Source organism: Delphinus delphis, chromosome 14 (genome assembly GCF_949987515.2).
Source record: "Delphinus delphis chromosome 14, mDelDel1.2, whole genome shotgun sequence".
NCBI lineage: Eukaryota > Metazoa > Chordata > Mammalia > Artiodactyla > Delphinidae > Delphinus > Delphinus delphis.
In genome coordinates this window covers 48,507,337-48,529,402 of record NC_082696.1, presented here as the reverse complement: position 1 = coordinate 48,529,402, position 22,066 = coordinate 48,507,337, and the positions used below count along the sequence as shown (strand labels likewise).

General features: G+C 43.0%; 1 non-coding gene and 1 pseudogene across 1 annotated transcript; both read left to right on the top strand.

Moving 5' to 3' along the window:
- The first annotated feature begins 12,997 nt into the window (after positions 1-12,997).
- LOC132437315 (V-type proton ATPase subunit e 1 pseudogene) lies at positions 12,998-13,257 on the top strand (annotated as a pseudogene).
- Positions 13,258-21,748: 8,491 nt separating this feature from the next.
- LOC132437443 (U6 spliceosomal RNA) lies at positions 21,749-21,855 on the top strand. The gene has a single exon (XR_009522026.1). It is a non-coding gene; the product is annotated as a U6 spliceosomal RNA (small nuclear RNA).
- Positions 21,856-22,066: the final 211 nt, after the last annotated feature.

Genomic DNA, 22,066 nt, shown 5'->3' with positions numbered 1-22,066 from the left:
GCCCAACCCAGCCCGGCCCCCGCCCGCCGCGCCTCGGCCCGCCCCGGCTTCTGCGTCCCCCGCGCGTCAAAGTGCTCGAGCCGCGCGCGGGGCCAGGCTTTGTTCCTCTCTCTTCCCATCGAGCGAGTCCCCGCCGCCGCGGCCTCTTTCACAGTGCGCTGTGCTCCCGGAGCCCGCAGTAGCACGGTGCGCCCAGCCCCGCCACTTCCCGCGGCCTCCCCGCCGCCCCATCAGACTCTGGACACTTACCACGTCCGTTTGGGTCGCCGCTCGAGGGAAGCGCCGGTGCCTGGGTAAAGGTTGTCGCCCGACAGCTCAAGGCGGGAATGCGGAGGCCGGGGTTCGGTCTGGAGCCGCGCGCCTTACCTCCGTGGCTCTCAAACTTGCGCTTGAGTCTACCCCAGCACTTGGTTTTATATGCACATTTCTGGACGCCACTCTTGGGCACAAATATCGCTTTCTTAGAGAAGTCCACCCTTTTGAGGGCCAGGACAGGGATGTACAAGAGCAGGGCATAGAGAATGGATTCTGATGACCCTGAGAAGTGGCAGGATCTTGCAGAGCTGTGTGAAATATCTTATGTTAACCAAAGGGCAAAGGGAACTCCCTGGGTAGAAACTTAAGCAGAATAGTGAAAATAGCAAACTTGTACTTGAAGAGGATTTGAAAAAGAGGAAAGCGCATCTCCCAAAGTACTTCCCTTACCTACTTGTCACAAAGCCTGAAATAACACCATTAACGATTTATTTATTTTTGCTATGAATAATTCTATTTTCTTTTGAAATGCAAATGCTCCTGGAATGATTAATCCATTAAGTAATAAACAATTTGGAATGGATTTTTTTTTAATTAGGTAGCTTCTTACTAACTAGAAAGTCTTAAGGTTGGAAATGCTGGGGAGGTACACGTGGTGGGGGAAGCGGGGGGGGGGGGGAGATATGGGGAAAGTTGAACTTTTATCTGCTATTCTAATTACACCAAATAGAAATGGCACAACATAGATAAAATGGACAAATTCCCTGAAAGACACAAACTACCAACACCCACTCAAGAAAACAACAGATAACCAGAATAGCCCTATATCTATTAAAGAAATTGAATGTGTAGTTAAAAACCTTCCCGCAAAGAAAAGCCAAGGCCCAAACATTTAATGAAGAAATAATACTGATTCTGCACATAACACTTCAAGAAAACTGAAGAGTAGGGAATACCTCCCAGCTCATTCTATGGTCCAGTATTATCCTGATACCAGAACCAGGCAAAGACATAAGAAAACCACAGACCAGTATACCCCATGAAGATAGACATAAAAAATTCTTAACAAAAGTTTAGCAAATTGAATGCATCTTTCTATATAAAGGACAATACATCATGACCAAGTAAGGTTTATCCCAAGAAAGCAAGAGTGGTTTAACATCTGAAAATCAATCAATAAAATTCACCATACTAACAAACTAAAAAAGAAAAACCTTATGATTATCTCAATAGATGCAAAAAAAAGCATTTGACAAAAAACCTAACAAAATTTCATAATAAAGACACTCAACAAACTAGTAATAGAAGGTATTATGATCTGTTTCTGCCCATAGAACACTTATGACATGAAATGTGTGGGGTTTTGCTCATACCAACAACCAATTCTCCAACTCTCCAAATACCAGTTGGGTTACCTAAATGTAATTCAAATCTGACACTAACTATTGGAGTTAGCATCAGATCCCACAAGTTGAGGGCTCAGTCCCACAATACTGTCCCCTATTTCAGATGCCAATCCCAAGTCTGAGGCTTCCTGTAATTCTGATAAACTGACAAAAATCAGGGTTCCCACTACCCCCTCCTCAGGTTCAATAATTTTCTAGAACAGCTCATAGAATTCAGGAAAACACTTTACTTACATTTACCTGTTTATTATAAAAGGCTACAGATGAACAGCCAGATGAAGAGATACATAGGGCGAGGTACGGAGGAAGAAGCACGGAAGGCACGCCACCAACCCAGAAGCTCTCTCAGTCTCAATAGAGGTTACATTACACAGGCATGGTTGATTAAATCATTGGCCATTGGTGATTAACTCACACTCTAGCCCCCTGCCTTCCTGGGAGGTCAGAAAGTAGGACTGAAAGTTCTAACTCTCTAATGCCTACCTTGGTCTTTCTAGAAACCAGCCCCCATTTTTAAGTTATCTAGGGGCCTCCAGCCACCTGTCATCTTACTACCATACCAGAAAGACACCTTTATCACTCTAGAGATTCTAAGGGTCTTAGAAGCTCTTGTGTCAGGAACTGGGAATTAAGACCAAATATGATAACAATAGATCCTCCTATCACCCCTATCACTCAGGAACTTACAAGGGCTTTAGGAGCTCTGTATCAGGAACTGAGAATTAAGACGGCATATGTATTTCTTATTATATTACAATATCACAGAAGGGAATTTCCTCAATCTGATAAAAGTCATCAACAAAAAACTCATAGCTAATAGCATACTTAATGTCTGAAAGACTGAACGCTTTCTCCCTAAGATCAGGAATAAAATAAGGATGTCCACTCTCACTGCCACTATATTGTACTGGGGGTTCAGGCAAGAAAAGAGAAAAAGAAAAAGTTCTCCAGATTGGAAAGGAAGAAGTAAAACTGTCTGTATTCACAGATGATATGATAATCTATGTAGACAATCTGATGGAGTTTACCAAAAAAAAACCACAAAACAACCTATTAGAAAAAGTGACCTTGGCAAAGTTGCATGATAACAAGATTAATATACAACAAATTAATTGTCTCTATGCTAGCAATGAACAACTGGAAATTGAAATTTAAAAAAAACATTTTAATAGCACTGAAAATATAAATACTTAGGGATAAATCTAACAAAAAATGTGCAAGATATATCACTAAAATCTAGGTATGTGCATGTACTCTGCAACTTGATCTTTCCTCTGAATGTTTGTGAAATTCATACATATTAATATGTGCAGCTCTAGTTCATTTCCTTTTCATTGTTATTTAGTACTCCATTGTTCCAACAAACCACAATTTACTTAACCATTTTCTAATTGATGGACATGCAGATTGTATTCAGATTTTTACTACAGCAATACTGCTATAAAGAGTCCCTATGTACATATATTAGAGTTTTTCTAAAGTATACACCTAGGAATGGAGTTGTTGTGTTGTAAGGCACATACATCAACTATTAAATATTGCTGAATTGCTCTCCAAAGTGGTCATACCAATTTGCCTTCCAACTGGGAGGCTATAAAATTCCCCACACCTTTGTCACAATACTTGTTTCATCAGACCCTTAAACATTAGTCAGTTTCAGAGATGTGAAATGGTATTATGTTGGAGTTTAAATCTGCATTTCCCTAATTAGTACTGAGGTTGTACATCTTTTCATATCTTCATTGATCATTTGGTTTTCCTTTCCTGAGAATTGCCTATTCATATTCTTGCACATTTTTCTATTAGGTTATTTTTATTTATTTTGATTTGTAAGGGCTTTTTGCATATTCCAGACACCTTTGTCAGTTAAGCATTAGGAATAATTGTATTTTCAATCTCTTTATGGTGTTTTTGATGATCAGAAGTGGTACTTTTTTATTTTAATTAAGTCAAATCCATAAATATTTTCCTTTATAGTTTGTGATTTTGTATTTTGTTTCAAATTTTTGTTTTTCCATGAGGTCACAAAAATATTCTATTTTCTTCTAAAAGTTTTAGCCTTTGGCTTTTCTTATTTAGGTCTTAAAGCCACTGGAACAGATTATTTGATTTGAGGTAAAGATCCAATTTTGTTTTTTTCCATACATGTAAAAAATTGTCCCAGCACCATTTATGGAATATATTCCATCCTTTTCTCTGCATTTTCACCTCTGTCATCTATAAAGTTTCTATTTACATGTGGGTTTGTTCTGGACTCTTTAAATCTGTTCCTTTGGTCTATTTACTTTTTCCTGTGCCCATGTGTCTTTATCATTTAGTTTTATGCATCTGCTCCAATCTTTTACTACTACTTCTCCAAAATAGCTCTTACCAAAGTCACCATGATCTCCATATTGCCAAATTCCATGGTCAGTTTTCAACCCTTATTTTACTCAATGTCCACCGTTAAAAAATAATTTTAAAAGGTAAAATCATGGACTTCCGGGAAGATGGCGGAAGAGTAAGACGCGGAGATCACCTTCCTCCCCATAGATACTCCAGAAATACATCTACGCGTGGAACAACTCCTACGGAGCACCTACTGAACGCTGGCAGAAGACCTCAGACCTCCCAAAAGGCAAGGAACCCCCCACGTACCTGGTTAGGGCAAAAGAAAAAACTAAACAGAGACAAAAGGATGGGGACGGGTCCTGCGCCGGCGGGAGAGAGCTGTGAAGGAGGAAAAGTGTCCACACACTGGGAGGCCCCTTCGCGGGCGGAGACTTCGGGTGGCGGAGTGGGGGAGCTTGGGGGCCGCGGAGGAGAGCGCGGCAACGAGGGTGCGGGGGGCAAGGCGGAGAGATTCCAGCGCAGGGGATCGGGCCGGCCGGCGCTCACCAGCCGAGAGGCTTGTCTGCTCGCCCGCTCGGGCGGGCGGGGTTGGGAGTTGGGGCTCCGGCTTCTGTCGGAGCGCCGGGAGAGGACTGAGATTGGCGGCGTGAACGCAGCCTGCAGGGCGTTGGTGCGCCGCGGCTAGCCGGGAGGGAGTCTGGGGAAAGGTGTGGCCCTGCCGAGGAGGCAAGGGACTTTTTCTTCCCTCTTTGTTTCCTGGTGCGCGAGGAGAGGGGATTAAGAACGCTGCTTGAGAGAGCTCCAGGGACGGGCGCTAGCCGCGGCTAAAAGTGCGGAGCCCGGAGACGGACATGGGACGCTGGGGCCGCTGCTGCCGCCACCGGGAGGCCTGTGTGCGAACGCGGGTCGCTAGCCACATGCCCTTCCGGGGCGCCTGTGCAGCCCGCCACTGCCAGGGTCCCGGGATCCGGGGACAACTCCCCCGGGAGAGCGCACGGCGCGCCTCGGGCTAGCAGCGTCACGCAGGCCTCTGCCGCCGCAGGCCCGCCCCAAACTCCGTGACCCGCCCTGCCCCCCCCCCCCCCCCCCCCCCCCCCCGGGCCTGAGTGAGCCAGAGCCTCCGAATCGGCGGCTCCTTTAACCCCGTCCTGTCTGAGCAAAGAACAGACGCCCTCCGGCGACCTACACGCACAGGCGGAGCCAAATCCAAAGCTGAGCCCCTGGGTACTGTGAGAACAAAGAAGAGAAAGGGAAATCTCTCCCAGCAGCCTCAGAAGCAGCGGATTAAAGCTCCACAATCAACCTGATGTACCCTGCATCTGTGGAATACATGAATAGACAACGAATCATCCCAAATTAAGGAGTCCTGTGGATGAAAGGCTCTTGGTGCTGCAGCCAGGAGTCAGTGCTGTGCCTCTGAGGTGGGAGAGCCAACTTCAGGACACTGGTCCACAAGAGGCCTCCCAGCTGCACATAATATCAAACAGCGAAAATCTCCGAGAGATCTCCATCTCAACGCCAGCACCCAGCTTCACTCAACGACCAGCAAGCTACAGTGCTGGACATCCTATGCCAAACAACTAGCAAGACAGGAACACAACCCCACCCATTAGCAGAGAGGCTGCCCAAAATCATAATAAGTCTACAGACACCCCAAAACACACCACCAGACGTGGACCTGCCCACCAGAAAGACAAGATCCAGCTTTATCCACCAGAACACAGGCACTAGTCCCCTCCACCAGGAAGCCTACACAACCCACTGAACCAACCTTAGCCACTGGGGACAGACACAAAAAACAACAGGAACTACGAACCTTCAGCCTGCAAAAAAGGAGACCCCAAACACAGTAAGATAAGCAAAATAAAAAGACAGAAAAGCACACAGCAGATGAAGGAGCAAGATAAAAACCCACCAGACCTAACAAATGAAGAGGAAATAGGCAGTCTACCTGAAAAAGAATTCAGAATAATGATAGTAAAGATGATCCAAAATCTTGGAAATAGAATAGACAAAATGCAAGAATCAGTTAACAAGGACCTAGAAGAAATAAAGATGAAACAAACAATGATGAACAACACAATAAATGAAATGAAAAATACTCTAGATGGGATCAATAGTAGAATAACTGAGGCAGAAGAACGGATAAGTGACCTGGAAGATAAAATAGTGGAAATAACTACTGCAGAGCAGAATAAAGAAAAAAGAATGAAAAGAACTGAGGACAGTCTCAGAGACCTCTGGGACAACATTAAACGCACCAACATTCGAATTATAGGGGTTCCAGAAGAAGAAGAGAAAAAGAAAGGGACTGAGAAAATATTTGAAGAGATTATAGTTGAAAACTTCCCTAATATGGGAAAGGAAATAGTTAATCAAGTCCAGGAAGCACAGAGAGTCCCATACAGGATAAATCCAAGGAGAAATACGCCAAGACACATATTAATCAAACTGTCAAAAATTAAATACAAAGAAAACATATTAAAAGCAGCAAGGGAAAAACAACAAATAACACACAAGGGAATCCCCATAAGGTTAACAGCTGATCTTTCAGCAGAAACTCTGCAAGCCAGAAGGGACTGGCAGGACATATTGAAAGTGTTGAAGGAGAAAAACCTGCAACCAAGATTACTCTACCCAGCAAGGATCTCATTCAGATTTGATGGAGAAATGAAAACCTTTACAGACAAGCAAAAGCTGAGAGAGTTCAGCACCACCAAACCAGCTCTACAACAACTGCTAAAGGAACTTCTCTAGGCAAGAAACACAAAAGAAGGAAAAGACCTACAATAACGAACCCTAAACAATTAAGAAAATGGGACTGGGAACACACATATCGATAATTACCTTAAATGTAAATGGACTAAATGCTCCCACCAAAAGACACAGATTGGCTGAATGGATACAAAAACAAGACGCATATATTTGCTGTCTACAAGAGACCCACTTCAGACCTAGAGACACATACAGAATGAAAGTAAGGGGATGGAAAAAGGTATTTCATGCAAATGGAAATCAAAAGAAAGCTGGAGTAGCAATTCTCATATCAGACAAAATAGACTTTAAAACAAAGACTATTAGAAGAGACAAAGAAGGACACTACATGATGATCAAGGGATCAATCCAAGAAGATATAACAATTGTAAATATTTATGCACCCAACATAGGTGCACCTCAATACATAAGGCAAATACTGACAGCCATAAAAGGGGAAATCGACAGTAACACATTCATAGTAGGGGACTTTAACACCCCACTTTCACCAATGGACAGATCATCCAAAATGAAAATAAATAAGGAAACACAAGCTTTAAATGATACATTAAACGAGATGGAGTTAATTGATATTTATAGGACATTCCATCCAAAAACAACAGAATACACATTTTTCTCAAGTGCTCATGGAACATTCTCCAGGATAGATCATATCTTGGGTCACAAATCAAGCCTTGGTAAATTTAAGGAAATTGAAATTGTATCAAGTATCTTTTCCGACCACAACGCTATGAGACTCAATATCAATTACAGGAAAAGATCTGTAAAAAATACAAACACATGGAGGCTAAACAATACACTACTTAATAGTGAAGTGATCACTGAAGAAATCAAAGAGGAAATCAAAAAATACCTAGAAACAAATGACAATGGAGACACAACGACTCAAAATCTATGGGATGCAGCAAAAGCAGTTCTAAGAGGGAAGTTTATAGCAATACAATCCTACCTTAAGAAACAGGAAACATCTCGAATAAACAACCTAACCTTGCACCTAAAGCAATTAGAGAAAGAAGAACAAAAAAACCCCAAAGTTAGCAGGAGGAAAGAAATCATAAAAATCAGATCAGAAATAAATGAAAAAGAAGTGAAGGAAACGATAACAAAGATCAATAAAACTAAAAGCTGGTTCTTTGAAAGGATAAACAAAATTGATAAACCATTAGCCAGACTCATCCAGAAAAAAAGGGAGAAGACTCAAATCAATAGAATTAGAAATGAAAAAGGAGAAGTAACAGCTGACACTGCAGAAATACAAAAGATCATGAGAGATTACTACAAGCAACTCTATGCCAATAAAATGGACAACCTGGAAGAAATGGACAGATTCTTAGAAAGGCACAACCTGCCAAGACTGAATCAGGAAGAAATAGAAAATATGAACAGACCAATCACAAGCACTGAAATTGAAACGGTGATTAAAAATCTTCCAACAAGCAAAAGCCCAGGACCAGATGGCTTCACAGGCGAATTCTATCAAACATTTAGAGAAGAGCTATCACCTATCCTTCTCAGACTCTTCCAAAATATAGCAGAGGGAGGAACACTCCCAAACTCATTCTACGAGGCCACCATCACCCTGATACCAAAACCAGACAAGGATGTCACAAAGAAAGAAAACTACAGGCCAATATCACTGATGAATATAGACGCAAAGATCCTCAACAAAATACTAGCAAACAGAATCCAACAAAAAATTAAATGGATCATACACCATGATCAAGTGGGGTTTATTCCAGGAATGCAAGGATTCTTCAATATACGCAAATCAATCAACGTGATACACCATATTAACAAATTGAAGGAGAGAAACCATATGATCATCTCAATAGATGCAGAGAAAGCTTTTGACAAAATTCAACACCCATTTATGATAAAACCTTGCAGAAAGTAGGCATAGAGGGAACTTTCCTCAACATAATAAAGGCCATTTATGACAAACCCACAGCCAACATCGTCCTCAGTGGTGAAAAACTGAAAGCATTTCCACTAAGATCAGGAACAAGACAAGGTTGCCCACTCTCACCACTCTTATTCAACATAGTTTTGGAAGTTTTAGCCACAGCAATCAGAGAAGAAAAGGAAATAAAAGGAATCCAAATCGGAAAAGAAGAAGTAAACCTGTCACTGTTTGCAGATGACATGATACTATACATAGAGAATCCTAAAGATGCTACCAGAAAACTACTAGAGCTGATCAATGAATTTGGTAAAGTAGCAGGATACAAAATTAATGCACAGAAATCTCTGGCATTCCTATACACTAAGGATGAAAAATCTGAAAGTGAAATCAAGAAAACACTCCCATTTACCATTGCAACAAAAATTATAAAATATCTAGGAATAAACCTACCTAAGGAGACAAAAGACCTGTATGCAGAAAATTATAAGACACTGATGAAAGAAATTAAAGATGATACAAATAGATGGAGAGATATACCATGTTCTTGGATTGGAAGAATCAACATTGTGAAAATGACTCTACTACCCAAAGCAATCTACAGATTCAATGCAATCCCAATAAACTACCACTGGCATTTTTCACAGAACTAGAACAAAAAATTTCACAATTTGTATGGAAACACAAAAGACCCCGAATAGCCAAAGCAATCTTGAGAACGAAAAACGGAGCTGGAGGAATCAGGCTTCCTGACTTCAGACTATACTACAAAGCTGCCGTAATCAAGACAGTATGGTACTGGCACAAAAACAGAAATATAGATCAATGGAACAGGATAGAAAGCCCAGAGATAAACCCACGCACATATGGTCACCTTATCTTTGACAAAGGAGGCAGGAATGTACAGTGGAGAAAGGACAGCCTATTCAATAAGTGGTGCTGGGAAAACTGGACAGCTACATGTAAAAGTATGAGATTAGATCACTCCCTAACACCATACACAAAAATAATCTCAAAATGGATTAAAGACCTACATGTAAGGCCAGAAACTATCAAACTCTTAGAGGAAAACATAGGCAGGACACTCTATGACATAAATCACAGCAAGGTCCTTTTTGACCCACTTCCTAGAGAAATGGAAATAAAAACAAAAGTAAACAAATGGGACCTAATGAAACTTAAAAGCTTTTACGCAGCAAAGGAAACCATAAAGAAGACCAAAAGACAACCCTCAGAATGGGAGAAAATATTTGCAAATGAAGCAACTGACAAAGGATTAATCTCCAAAATTTATAAGCAGCTCATGCAGCTTAATAACAAAAAAACCAACAACCCAATCCAAAAATGGGCAGAAAACCTAAATAGACATTTCTCCAAAGAAGATATACAGAGTGCCAACAAACACATGAAAGAATGCTCAACATCACTAATCATTAGAGAAATGCAAATCAAAACTACAACGAGATATCATCTCACACCAGTCAGAATGGCCATCATCAAAAAATCTAGAAACAATAAATGCTGGAGAGGGTGTGCAGAAAAGGGAACCCTCTTACACTGTTGGTGGGAATGTAAATTGATACAGCCACTGTGGAGAACAGTATGGAGGTTCCTTAAAAAACTACAAATAGAACTCCCATATGACCCAACAATCCCACTACTGGGCATATACCCTGAGAAAACCATAATTCAAAAAGAGTCATGTACCAAAATGTTCATTGCAGCTCTATTTACAATAGCCCAGAGATGGAAACAACCTAAGTGTCCATCATCGGATGAATGGATAAAGAAGATGTGGCACATATATACTATGGAATATTACTCAGCCATAAAAAGAAACGAAATTGAGCTATTTGTAATGAGGTGGATAGACCTAGAGTCTGTCATACAGAGTGAAGTAAGTCAGAAAGAGAGAGACAAATACCGTATGCTAACACATATATATGGAATTTAATTAAAAAAATGTCATGAAAAACCTAGGGGTGAAACAGGAATAAAGACACAGACTTACTAGAGAATGGACTTGAGGATATGGGGAGGGGGAAGGGTAAACGGTGACAAAGCGAGAGAGAGGCATGGACATATATACACTACCAAACGTAAGGTAGATAGCTAGTGGGAAGCAGCCGCATAGCACAGGGAGATCAGCTCGGTGCTTTGTGACCGCCTGGAGGGTTGGGATAGGGAGGGTGGGAGGGAGGGAGACGCAAGCGGGAAGAGATATGGGAACATATGTATATATATAACTGATTCATTTTGTTGTGAAGCTGAAACTAACATACCATTGTAAAGCAATTATACTCCAATAAAGATGTTAAAATGAATTAAAAAAAATAAAATTAAAAAAAAATAAAAGGTAAAATCATGACTTGCATACAAATATACAATGAACACATCAATGATTTTATTTTATTTTTAAAATTTATTTATTTTATTTATTTTTGGCTGGGTTGGGTCTTTGTTGCTGTGTGCGGGCTTTCTCTAGTTGTGGCGAGTGCGGGCTACTCTTTTTTTTTTTTTTTTTTTTTGCGGTACGTGGGCCTCTCACTGTTGTGGCCTCTCCCGTTGCAGAGCACAGGCTCCGGACGCGCAGGCTCAGCAGCCCTTGCTCACGGGCCTAGCCACTCCGCGGCATGTGAGATCTTCCCGGACCGGGGCACGAACCTGCGTCCCCTGCATCAGCAGGCGGACTGTCAACCACTGCGCCACCAGGGAAGCCCGGGGGCTACTCTTTTGTTGCGGTGTGTGGGCTTCTCATTGCAGTGGCTTCTCTTGTTGCGGAGCATGGGCTCTAGGCGTGCGGGCTTCAGTAGTTGTGGCTCGTGGGCTCTAGAGCGCAGGCTCAGCAGTTGTGGTGCACGGGCTTAGTTGCTCCGCGGCATGTGGGATCTTCCCAGACCAGGGCCCGAACCCGTGTCCCCTGCACTGGCAGGCGGATTCTTAACCACTGAGCCACCAGAGAAGCCCCTCTTTTAATCATTAATTAATGAGGGAACTAATAAGATGTTACAATCAGTTCAAAGAAGAATTCAATGAAGCCCAAGTATTAAAGCAATAAGGAATGCTAGAACAGATTTACAAATAGATGCAGAACTGGTCTATCCACAGGGTAATTGCATTCCACCAGCGCAATCAGTTGCATTCCACAGGATGAAATTCATTTCTGTGGACAAGAATTATTGGTTATGATCAGGCTTCCACAACTTAAAAAGTTATAAAATAGCTCAAAGACAATGATAGATGAAGATAACCCTAAAGGGTATACTAGACAGACATTCTATTTGGCAGGTGGGGGCGGGGGGTGTGCTCATTTCAAAATTTTTCACAGTGTTTACTGGCACCACAATATCATAGTGTCCTTCTTGAAACATCTCCCTTTGCTTCTGTGCCAGCCCCGTCTCTTGATTTTCCTCTTACTTTGCCACTTTCTGTATCTCAAGTCTCTTCGATCCTCCCCTTCCTCCCATTTTCTCTATATGTTGGAGTGCCCCAGGGCTCTGAGCTCTCTCTTCTCTTTTTACACTCTCCCTAGTAGCATCATGTAGCCCAAGAGTTAGTAAACTACAGTCCATGGGCCAAATCTGGCCTGCCACTTGCTTCTACAAATAAAGTTTTATTGGGACATAGTCATGCTCATTCATTCATAGATTACCTACAGCTGCTTTCATACTACAGTGGCAAACTTAAGTAACTATGACCGACTGTATGACCCACAAAGCCTAAAATGTTTACTGTCTGGACCTTCTGTTTGCCCTTCTGCTGGCAAACAGAAAACAGCATACCAACCCGTGATCTAGTCCTATGGCTTTCAAAACTTACCTTAATGACTCCCAAATATATATGTCCAAGCTGACCTCACCCCAGCACTCCAGACTTGTTAATACCACTACCTTCTCCATGTCTCCATCACCTATCTAAAAGCCACCTCAAACTTACCATGGCCACCCTCAATCCTGCTTCTCTCCAGAACTTCCCACCTCAGTAAATGGCACTACTTTCACCCAGTTGCTTAGGCCAAAACCCTTGGTATCTTCTTTTAGTCCTCTTCCGTTTTCACACTCCACATCCTTTTCCATCAGAAAATTCTAGTTGCTCTGCCTTTATAATAGAGCTTGATTCTGAACACTTCTCTCCACCTCCACTGCTAACCTCTTTATCCAAACCATCATCCCTTGCTAGATTATGCAACATCCTCCTAACTGATCCCCTTGCTTCCTCCCTCGCCCCACACAGCAGGCAAGCGTTCCTGAAAAATATAATTCAAGTTGACACTTCCGGAGGGGACCAAAGTGAGGTGGCGGGGCAGGGACTGACACCTCCCGCAGCAACCATGGCGTATACTGGCTTCACAGTGCCTCTCGTCGTGATGAGTGTGTTCTAGGGCTTCCTTGGCTTCTTGGTGCCCTGGGTTCATCCCTAAGGGTCCCAACTGGGGAGTTATCATCATTATCATCACCATCTTGGTGACCTGTTCAGTTTGCTGCTATCTCTTTTGGCTGATTGCAGTCCTGGCCCAACTTAACCCTCGCTTTGGACCACAGTTGAAAAATGAAACCATCTGGTAGGTACCTCAAACATCATTGGCCTTGAGGAAGAAGACCTGCTCGCCAGGGCTCAGTCGTTGAGGTCACGAAGAGAACTCCTCTAGATGCAAAAGCACCTCCATACCCAGACCACCTTCCCTGACTTGCCCACTTTGGCCGTCAGCTGCCTTAAACATTCACACCACATTTGAATATCTTATTCTAGAATGCAGTATTTTTTCCTGTCTCCTTTACATTTTGATGAATGATGTGTCTATTTAATCTAAACTGTGCTGCCTCCACAAAATGTTTATGTACTGTTCCGAGATAGAAAGTACCATCCTTCTGAGAAATAATGTTACTGTGTCTCCTCGGATCCTGTGGGTTTGAAGGTGGCTGCTGCCTGCTCACAACATGAGAATGAGGGAAGCGTTTGAAAACTGTTATACACGGTAAGACTGCAGTGGGGCAGTCAGTAGGAGAACATGTTCAGAGGGAAAATCTGTCTCACCAGAATTATACCAAAAATATATACCAAAGTATATTTTCAGGATGAATTTCTTATTTCTGCCATCTTTTGGAATAAATAATTTTTCTGCTTTCTATGGGAAAAAAATATACATATATAAATAAAATTCAGATCATGACACTCCCTTGCTCAGCAGCTTCCTAGCGCACTTAGAATAAAATCAAAGTCCTTCCATGACCCTGGCTGCTTCTCTGACTCATCTCCTACCTCTCTTTCTCAACCACTCTTCACTCCGGCCACACTGGCCTCCTAGCTCATTCCTCTAACACAGCAAACACACCCCGGTCCCTGCACTTTACACTTGCTATTCCCTCAACTTCAGAACTTCTTTTTTTTTTTTTTTTTCCACTTTGACTTTCTGTTTATTTTTCAATTTAAGATTATGTCCCAAATAAAACAGCCACAACAATAAAATCAAACAGGGAATTCCCTGGTGGTCCAGTGGTTACGATTCCACCCTCTCACCGCCAAAGGCCTGGGTTTGATTCCTGGCTGGGGAACTAAAATCCCACAAGCCGCAAAGCATGGCCAAAACCAAAAACAAAACAAGAACAAAAAAAAAAAAAAAAAAAAATCACGCCCTGCCTGCCACAGTCTGGAAACTTTCCTGTAACTTTTATTTTCCCTGCTTTACTGAGATATAATTGACATATAACGTTGTGTAATTTTAAGGTGTACAATGTGATGACTTGATATATGTATAAATGGCAAAATTATTACTGTAGTAAGGTTAGGAAACACATCCATCACCTCATATAGTTTTTTGGTGAAAACTTTTAAGATCTACGCTCTTAGCAACTTTCAAGTATACAATACAGTATTGTTAACTGTATTCATTATGCTGTACATTAGATCCCCATAATTTATTCATCTTATAACTGGTAATTTTACCCTTTGACCAGCTTCACCCATTTTCCCTACCCCTACCCCCACCCCCTGCCCCTGGTAACCACAAATCTAGTCTCTGTTTCTGAGTTCAATTTCTTCTACCTGAGACCTGTTTCCCCAAGAGCCATATGGCCACTTCCTTACTTCAGTCAGGTCACTGTTCAAATGTTGTCTTTTGTGAGAAGATTCCTCTGCTCCTCCTCAAGTATCAGTCTTCATCACTCTCTAGCCCCTTACCATGCCACCTTGTTTTATTTTTCTTCAACCTAATATATATATATATGTATATATATATATAACTACCATATCATATATATATATATTATCACTACTATAGAATATAATCTCCATGAGGGCAGGAACTTTGACATATAGCAGGTGTGTTGAATGACTGAATACAGTCAGTATGTATTGAATGACTGAATGGACATAATCCAAACATAGGGAATAATGAAACAAAATTTAAGCAGTTTCCTAAGGGCACCAGTTTCTCCACAAATGAATGGAAGAAAACTAAAAGGGCCTGGCTCAAACACTACCCACCACTCAGACAAGTCTTGGGTTTTCCTAAAGAGGAGCCCACTAACAGCACATTTTCCATCTTAGACATACAATGAGGTCATTTTAACACAAATACAGTGCAGATGTATTTCTGCCAGTGGGTGGAAGGGACATGGGCAGATAGGGAGGGGATAAAGGAAGGGGCCTAAGAGAAAACAGTGTTCGTGCATCCTTCTAAATCTAAGAGTAGTTGTTAGATTGGGTGACTTAGGGTCCCTGGCATGTGAAAAAATATTCTGATGTCCTGTGGTCCCACAGCCTCCAGATCCCAGCCCTCATCCCAATGTGGACTGTCTTGTTCAATGTGGACCATCAACCATGCAAAGATAGATGGTTTCTGGGCTTCCCTGGTGGTGCAGTGGTTGAGAGTCCGCCTGCCGATGCAGGGGACAGGGGTTCGTGCCCCGGTCCGGGAAGATCCCACATGCTGCGGAGTGGCTGGGCCCGTGAGCCGTGGCCGCTGAGCCTGTGCGTCCGGAGCCTGTGCTCCGCAACAGTGAGAGGTCTGCGTACCGCAAAAAAAGAAAAAAAAACAAAAAAAAGATAGATGGTTTCTGTTCTCATCACCTACCTATAGAGCCCCCCAGCCCACTGTTCTCCCATAGCTCTAGCCCCTTATCCCAGCTCTCTACTAGACAACTCCACCCATCACGCCTCAGATTACCAGAATGACCTCTCTAAAATTCCCATGTAAATAGACCATGCCATCAGTAAAATCCTTCCATGGCCCCCTGGCTTTCAGAATTGTTTCATCTCCTCGGCATGGCCTCCAAGGCCTCCCAGGACTGGATCCCTGCTTACCTCTCAAGCATCACTTCCAGTCATGTCCCTCTTCTCCAGAATTGTAAGGTTCCATCGGATCCTGTGATGAGGGATGTTCATTCACACCACCATCCCTTTGCTCATGCTGTTCGTTCAGCCTAGAAATCCCCCCCCACCTCCCCAGCTTACTGGCTAAATCAATTAATTCTTCAGGACACAGCTCAGGTGCTGCTTGATGTCTGATCCTTGATGACAATCAAATGAAGTTCCAAGTCCTTTCTCCAGTTTAAAAAAGGTGGAGTCAGAACAATCACTTAGTACCTGTGTGATCCTGGGCAAGTCATTTAACCTCTCAAAGTTTTCTCTTGTAGGTAATAATAGTGCCAACTTGGTTATGAGTGTTAAACGAGATCCGTGTCTCCTCAACTTTAGTATCCAGCCGTGGGTGATCATCTTCATGATAATTGCCATATCTATATATCATGTTTATAAGTATATTTTAAAATAAACTTTAAATTGACTAACATTTTAAAACTAATTTTAATATGCTGTTTTAAATATATTATATGTATTAAGCAGAAGTTAGTGCTGGAAACAGAAACCTCTCTAGGTATTTCAAGAAGAGAGGGATACAATAAAAGGGATTATATGCTTTCAATATTGTTGGAAGGGCTGGAGGAGGAGTCAGGGGCCACAGCTTGAATATTTGTTTCAAGGTCACACCACCATAGTTGCAGCCCAGAAGTCAGCAGGCTGCTGCAACTGCAGGTGCAGCTGCTGCCACCACTGTAGCACGACCGTCTCATGCCCACTTATAGGAAGAGGATTGAACTGGTAATGCTGCACAATTCCAAAAGATAATGGAGCCTATGTCATTGGCTACCTCACCTGATGTCCACTGAGAGAAGACAAATAAGGGATGAAGGAAGGGGTGGTCTAAGGAACAAAAATAATTCTGGTTTTTGATTACCTTCGCTGCTCTTATGATAGTCTTTTTTTTTTAAGATTTTTTTTTTGGATGTGGACCATTTTTAAAGTCTTTATTGAATTTGTTGCAATATTGCTTCAGTTTTATGTTTTGCTTTTTTGGCCACAAGGCATGTGGGATCTTAGCTCCCTGACCAGGGATCGAACCCACACCCTCTGTGTTGGAAGGTGAGTCTTAACCACTGGACAACCAGGGAAGTCCCAATACTCTTCCTTGAAAGGGGCTTTTATTTCCTGACCCCCATCTTCCCTCTTCCTTCCCACCCCCCCCACCTCTCTCCTGCTGCTTCCAACTGTCTTTCATTTCCTCAAGCAGCTGTAATTGGTCATTTGCTGTAGAAGCCTGGGAGAAGGTTTAAGGGAGTGGATATTTGTAAGACTGGTCCTTCGCTTAATAAATACATGTTTTACTTGTGTCTGCTCTGTATGAGGAGGCAACATGAGTAGAAGCTATGATCCCTTACATAAAAACTTTAGATAGATAGACAGATAGATAGATAGAGATATATGCTATATGCCAGATAGTATGCTAAGGCCTTAACATTGGTTATCTCATTTACTTCTCACAGCTCTCTAAATCAATGCTGTTCTCATCTCCGTATTCAGATAAGAAAAATGAAACACCCAGAGAACAAACAATCTGTTTAAGGTTGCCGAAGCTTGAGAGTTACAGAGCCAGGTTCCAGCCCAGCCCTGTTCACTCTAAAGCTACCACTCATGACCACAACACTGGCACTGCTTGCTACAAAACGTGTGGGTTTTGCAGAGTTACCGTTGAAATGACTGGAGCGGAAATCTGGTGACTTCAAACCACAAGTCCCCTCAACCTCCATAAGAAATGCCCACAAGTTACTGTGCAGTAAGCCCCAGAAGACACTCATTTGGCCCTGTGTTCAAGTCAAAGTCTTTAAAACTCAAAGGAGGAAGTAATTTCTTCTGGGTGAGGCCTTTGAGGACAGGCCTCCAGAAGGATTTGACATTTGATTTCAGATTTGAAGGCTAAGTATATATTGCCAGGCAGAGGTGGGGTAGGGAGCATGCTCAGGTGGAGAAGATAGCCTGAGTAAAGATCCAGATGTAAAAAGTCAGGACCTGTGTGAGGCCATAGTGTGCAGCACATGAACAGGTGGGATGGGAGCAGGCGTGTGTTGCACTCAGCCTCCTACCTGGCACACAGGAAATACTGGGCATGTCTTCCTGAAGGGCCTTAGAACACACCGTAAGAGCTCTGTAGTCGGACGCCTGGTCGTAAATATCTCCGCAATAAAAGCTGCGAGACCCTGGGAAAGTCACATCTCTCTAGTGTCACTGACTCATCAAAATGATTGAAAGTGACAGTCCTACTTCACCGGGCCATGGTAAGGGTCTAATGAGCTAAGTCCTGTAAAGTGCTCTAGTCATCGTTTCAGTTGCAAATAACAGCAAACCTAACTCAGAAAAGCTTAAGTAAGGAACGGACTTTTTGACTCATTATGGTAAAAGGCCGGACGTATAACTAGCTGCCTGCGTGGTGGGATCCAGAGGGACAATGTCATCAGGTTTCCCCCTCTCTCTCATTCTCCATCTCGTCTCCTCTCTGCTCTTCTCTGCTTTTCTGTGTAGATTTCAACCCCAGAAGAAGAGAGAAACCCACTCTCTCTCGTACCTTTAAGTCAAATTTCCTAAAGCTGGGCTTGGAGATGGGGGAGAGCAGAATGCTCTGATTGGCTGGCCTGCGGCTTGGGGTGGAAGAATGCTCTGATTGGCTGGTCTGTGTCACATGCTCAGCTCTCGTTAATGGCCACCGGACGGGATCTCACTAACGGGGGGACAAACGCCTTTCCTGGAAAGAGATTCCAACTAGACAAACAACATTTAGAAGCTTTTAACAGCGTGCCTGGCCCTTGGTAAGTGTTTACTAATAGCTAATGCTATGAAGCTAGGCCAAAAAGAATAAGTTAAGGCCACATGCATGGGGCCTTGAATTTTAGGCTAAAACTAGCGAGCTTTAGTTAAACGTCTGTGGGGAGCCGCCAAGGCTTTGTCCAATGTGGTGGACAAACTATGTTTTAGGAAGATTGGTCTGATAATGGGAGTGTGACAGAGGGTAGAGAAGTTGGTGGTAGGAAGGTCAGCCGGGAAGCTGATAAATTGGTCCGCTGGGAGGCTGATATATTCCGAGCTCAGTGTTCAGGATCCCGGTTAAAGATGTGATAGTAAGAACAGAATGAAGGAGATTCCCACTTAAAAGGCAGAGAAGGAAGAATGGCAGGCTTTGGCAACTGGCTGCCTGGGGAGGGCACATAAATGTGAAGAGGTGAGAAGTCCCTGAGGTTACAAACCTGGCTGACTGGGAAGGTGGTGGCCTGGCCCCTCGGGCTCCTCTCTTTCCTCCTTCCTCTTTTCATCTTCACCCTCCCTCCCACTCTCTTTCGTGAACTATGCAATTTTCTCTTATCCTAGACAGCACAATCTTTCTCTGGTGCATTTCACTTGCACACCCACCAAGGGATCTACCTGGAGCAGCTTTAAAAGGATTGACTTATAAACAAATGCAATGTGTTAAGAAAGACTCAGGTGAATGCAGTGTTCCCCCATTACCGTAAAAGAAAACAAGCAAACAAGAGGGAATTTGTAAAATGGACAAAAGATTTGGAATAACTTAGGTCTCTTTTAAGAACATGAAATGAATTAGAGTTTTGGCTAGGAGCCCTGAGTATTGTATTTGTGTCAGAAATGTAAAGAGTGTAGCAGAAGATGGATTTCACCCACTTCAGGAGAGAGGTACAAGAGGTCTGTATATGTGTGTGTGTGTGTGTGTGTGTCTGTCTGTCTGTGTTTACAGGTCTGTAAGTGAGCTAAATGAGAACCACTGACATGTCAGAGACAGATGTATGTCAGAGTGATACTGACCCAAGTGGTCAAAAATTGAGGAGCAAACGTGAGGAAGGGAAGAGAGAGACTTCCTAGTTCTACTTCCAAAGTGCGTTTCTGGGATGTTAAGGGGAGGCTTGCACAATGCGGTGTCTCAAAGCCATCTGGTAGCAACCTGTCCCGTTCCAGGAGCCCTCACCCATGACTCCAGCTGGCCCAGGCAGTAGCCTTGATGGATTTCTTCCTTTAATCAATGATGAAAATTTTGTCTGTGTCCTTCACTTGTAACCTGGGTGTGTTACTGAGTCTTGTGAAAACTTCAAGGGCGATTCCAATCCCCTACTCCATAATCTGGGAAGTAAAACTAAGTATAAAACAACTGAAGAAGTTATGGCGTGGTCGGTTATTCGTCTGTCACTTTTCATCTTCTTTCATAATATAGCCCCTTTAATAAAGGATCACATAGGGATGGCAGAGGAGCCAGTCAGAAGGAGCCTAGGACCCCAACAATCTGGCACAGACCTGAACAAGGGAATGACAAATGATGTTATCCAAAAGAGGTTGAAAGGCCCCTCTGCCCCAAAGTTTCTCTCTGACAATCTGCTGCAGACAACTCACTGCACCTTGCATCCCACTTTAAGGTGAAGTCTTCTCCTGAGAGCACTGGCCCCCCCTTTCTTTATGCCAAACACCTGCTCATCCTTCCTAGTTCAGCTTCAGCGATGTGCCTCTCCTGTGAAGCTTTAGCTGATCCCCACTCCCAACTCTCCATCCTCCCATCTATCTCTCTCTCCAGCATGGAGCTGACCATGTGGCTAGGTACTTATCTTCTCCAATGGCGGCCAGACCCCAAGAGGGCAGGAGCCTCATCTTTTCAGTTTTGTATCCCAGCACCGTACACTGTAGTAGGGGCTCAAAAGATGAAGCAACGAATATGATGTGGAAAGGTCACTGAACCTGGACTTAATGATCATGTCCAACAGGCTCCTGGGCTGATGATCTTGGACAAGAGACCCAACTCTTTCGAGCCTCAGTTTCCTCATCTCACAAGTAAGAAAAACAATCCCCTCTCCCCTTTTCACACATCCCAGTTTTTCCATGGAACAAACGAAATAAGGTATTTAGCAGAGCAGTATTTACGAAGAAAATCTGAGGCGACACTGATCCAGCCCACTCATTTTACAGATGATAAAACTGGGCCTTAAAACTTTTTTACCGAAATTTACTATCCTTAGTCCCATTCCTCTAGGAGCTTGCTCTTGGAATCTGGCCTGGAGGTAGGAACCTAATAAACTCATTTTTTCAGGCGGAGTTAATAATGGTTGTTCAGAGTGTGAGAGTACCTCTCTTAGAAATATTTGCATTTCTCTTAATAGGTTTACAGTAGTAGGATTTCTTTCAGGTCGTTGAACAGACTAGTAGAGAGGTATTTTGTATGGGATGGTTTCCAGGTCTTTCCCAGTTTGCGTGATATAAATAACTGTCTCTGTATACTATGTCTTGCACTGATCATTGGAGAAAAACTACATTAATGTTGATCTCCCACAAGTGTCCCATGCCCCAAAGTCTGGAGGACTCACCTTTTTAAAATATGAAAACTAGAAGTCTCAGACCCCTGAAGTCACAAAAGCAGTAAACATCTTCAAAGAGATGAAAAAATAATCATGACACATTGTAAAGAATCTTTAAATAGAAGTAAGGAAATCTGAGGCCCAGGTCTCACCCTAGCAAGTTATGTGAACTTGGTTAACTCAGGCTTTTTGAGCATTCCCCCCTCTTCAATATTTTAATACTATTTAGTGTGTGTGTGTGTACATAGGTCAAAATTCAAAAGGTATTGTGGGGGACTTCCCTGGCGGTCCAGTGGTTAAGACTTTGCCTTCCAATTCAGGGGGTGCAGGTTCGATCCCTGGTCGGGGAGCTAAGATCCCACATGCCTCACGGCCAAAAAAAACCCAAAACATAAAAAACAGAAGCAGTGCTCGCTTCAGCAGCACATATACCCAAATTGGAACAATACAGAGAAGATTAGCATGGCCCCTGCACAAGGATGACACGCAAATTCATGAAGCGTTCCATGTTTTTTCTTCCTTCCCCAGGTGATGGTGTAATTCAGTAACGGGTGCAAAGGCAAAACTGCTGCGGTCCTTGTAGACCATTCAGGGCCTAGACCTGGCCCTTTGTGCTGCCCTTTGGACCTTGTGAGGATTGGGGCAGGGGTCCTTTCCTTACCCCCTAGAAGTGATGAATTTCAATTCTGTCTCCGTCGTCAGCCTCAGGTGTGACCTTTCTGTAC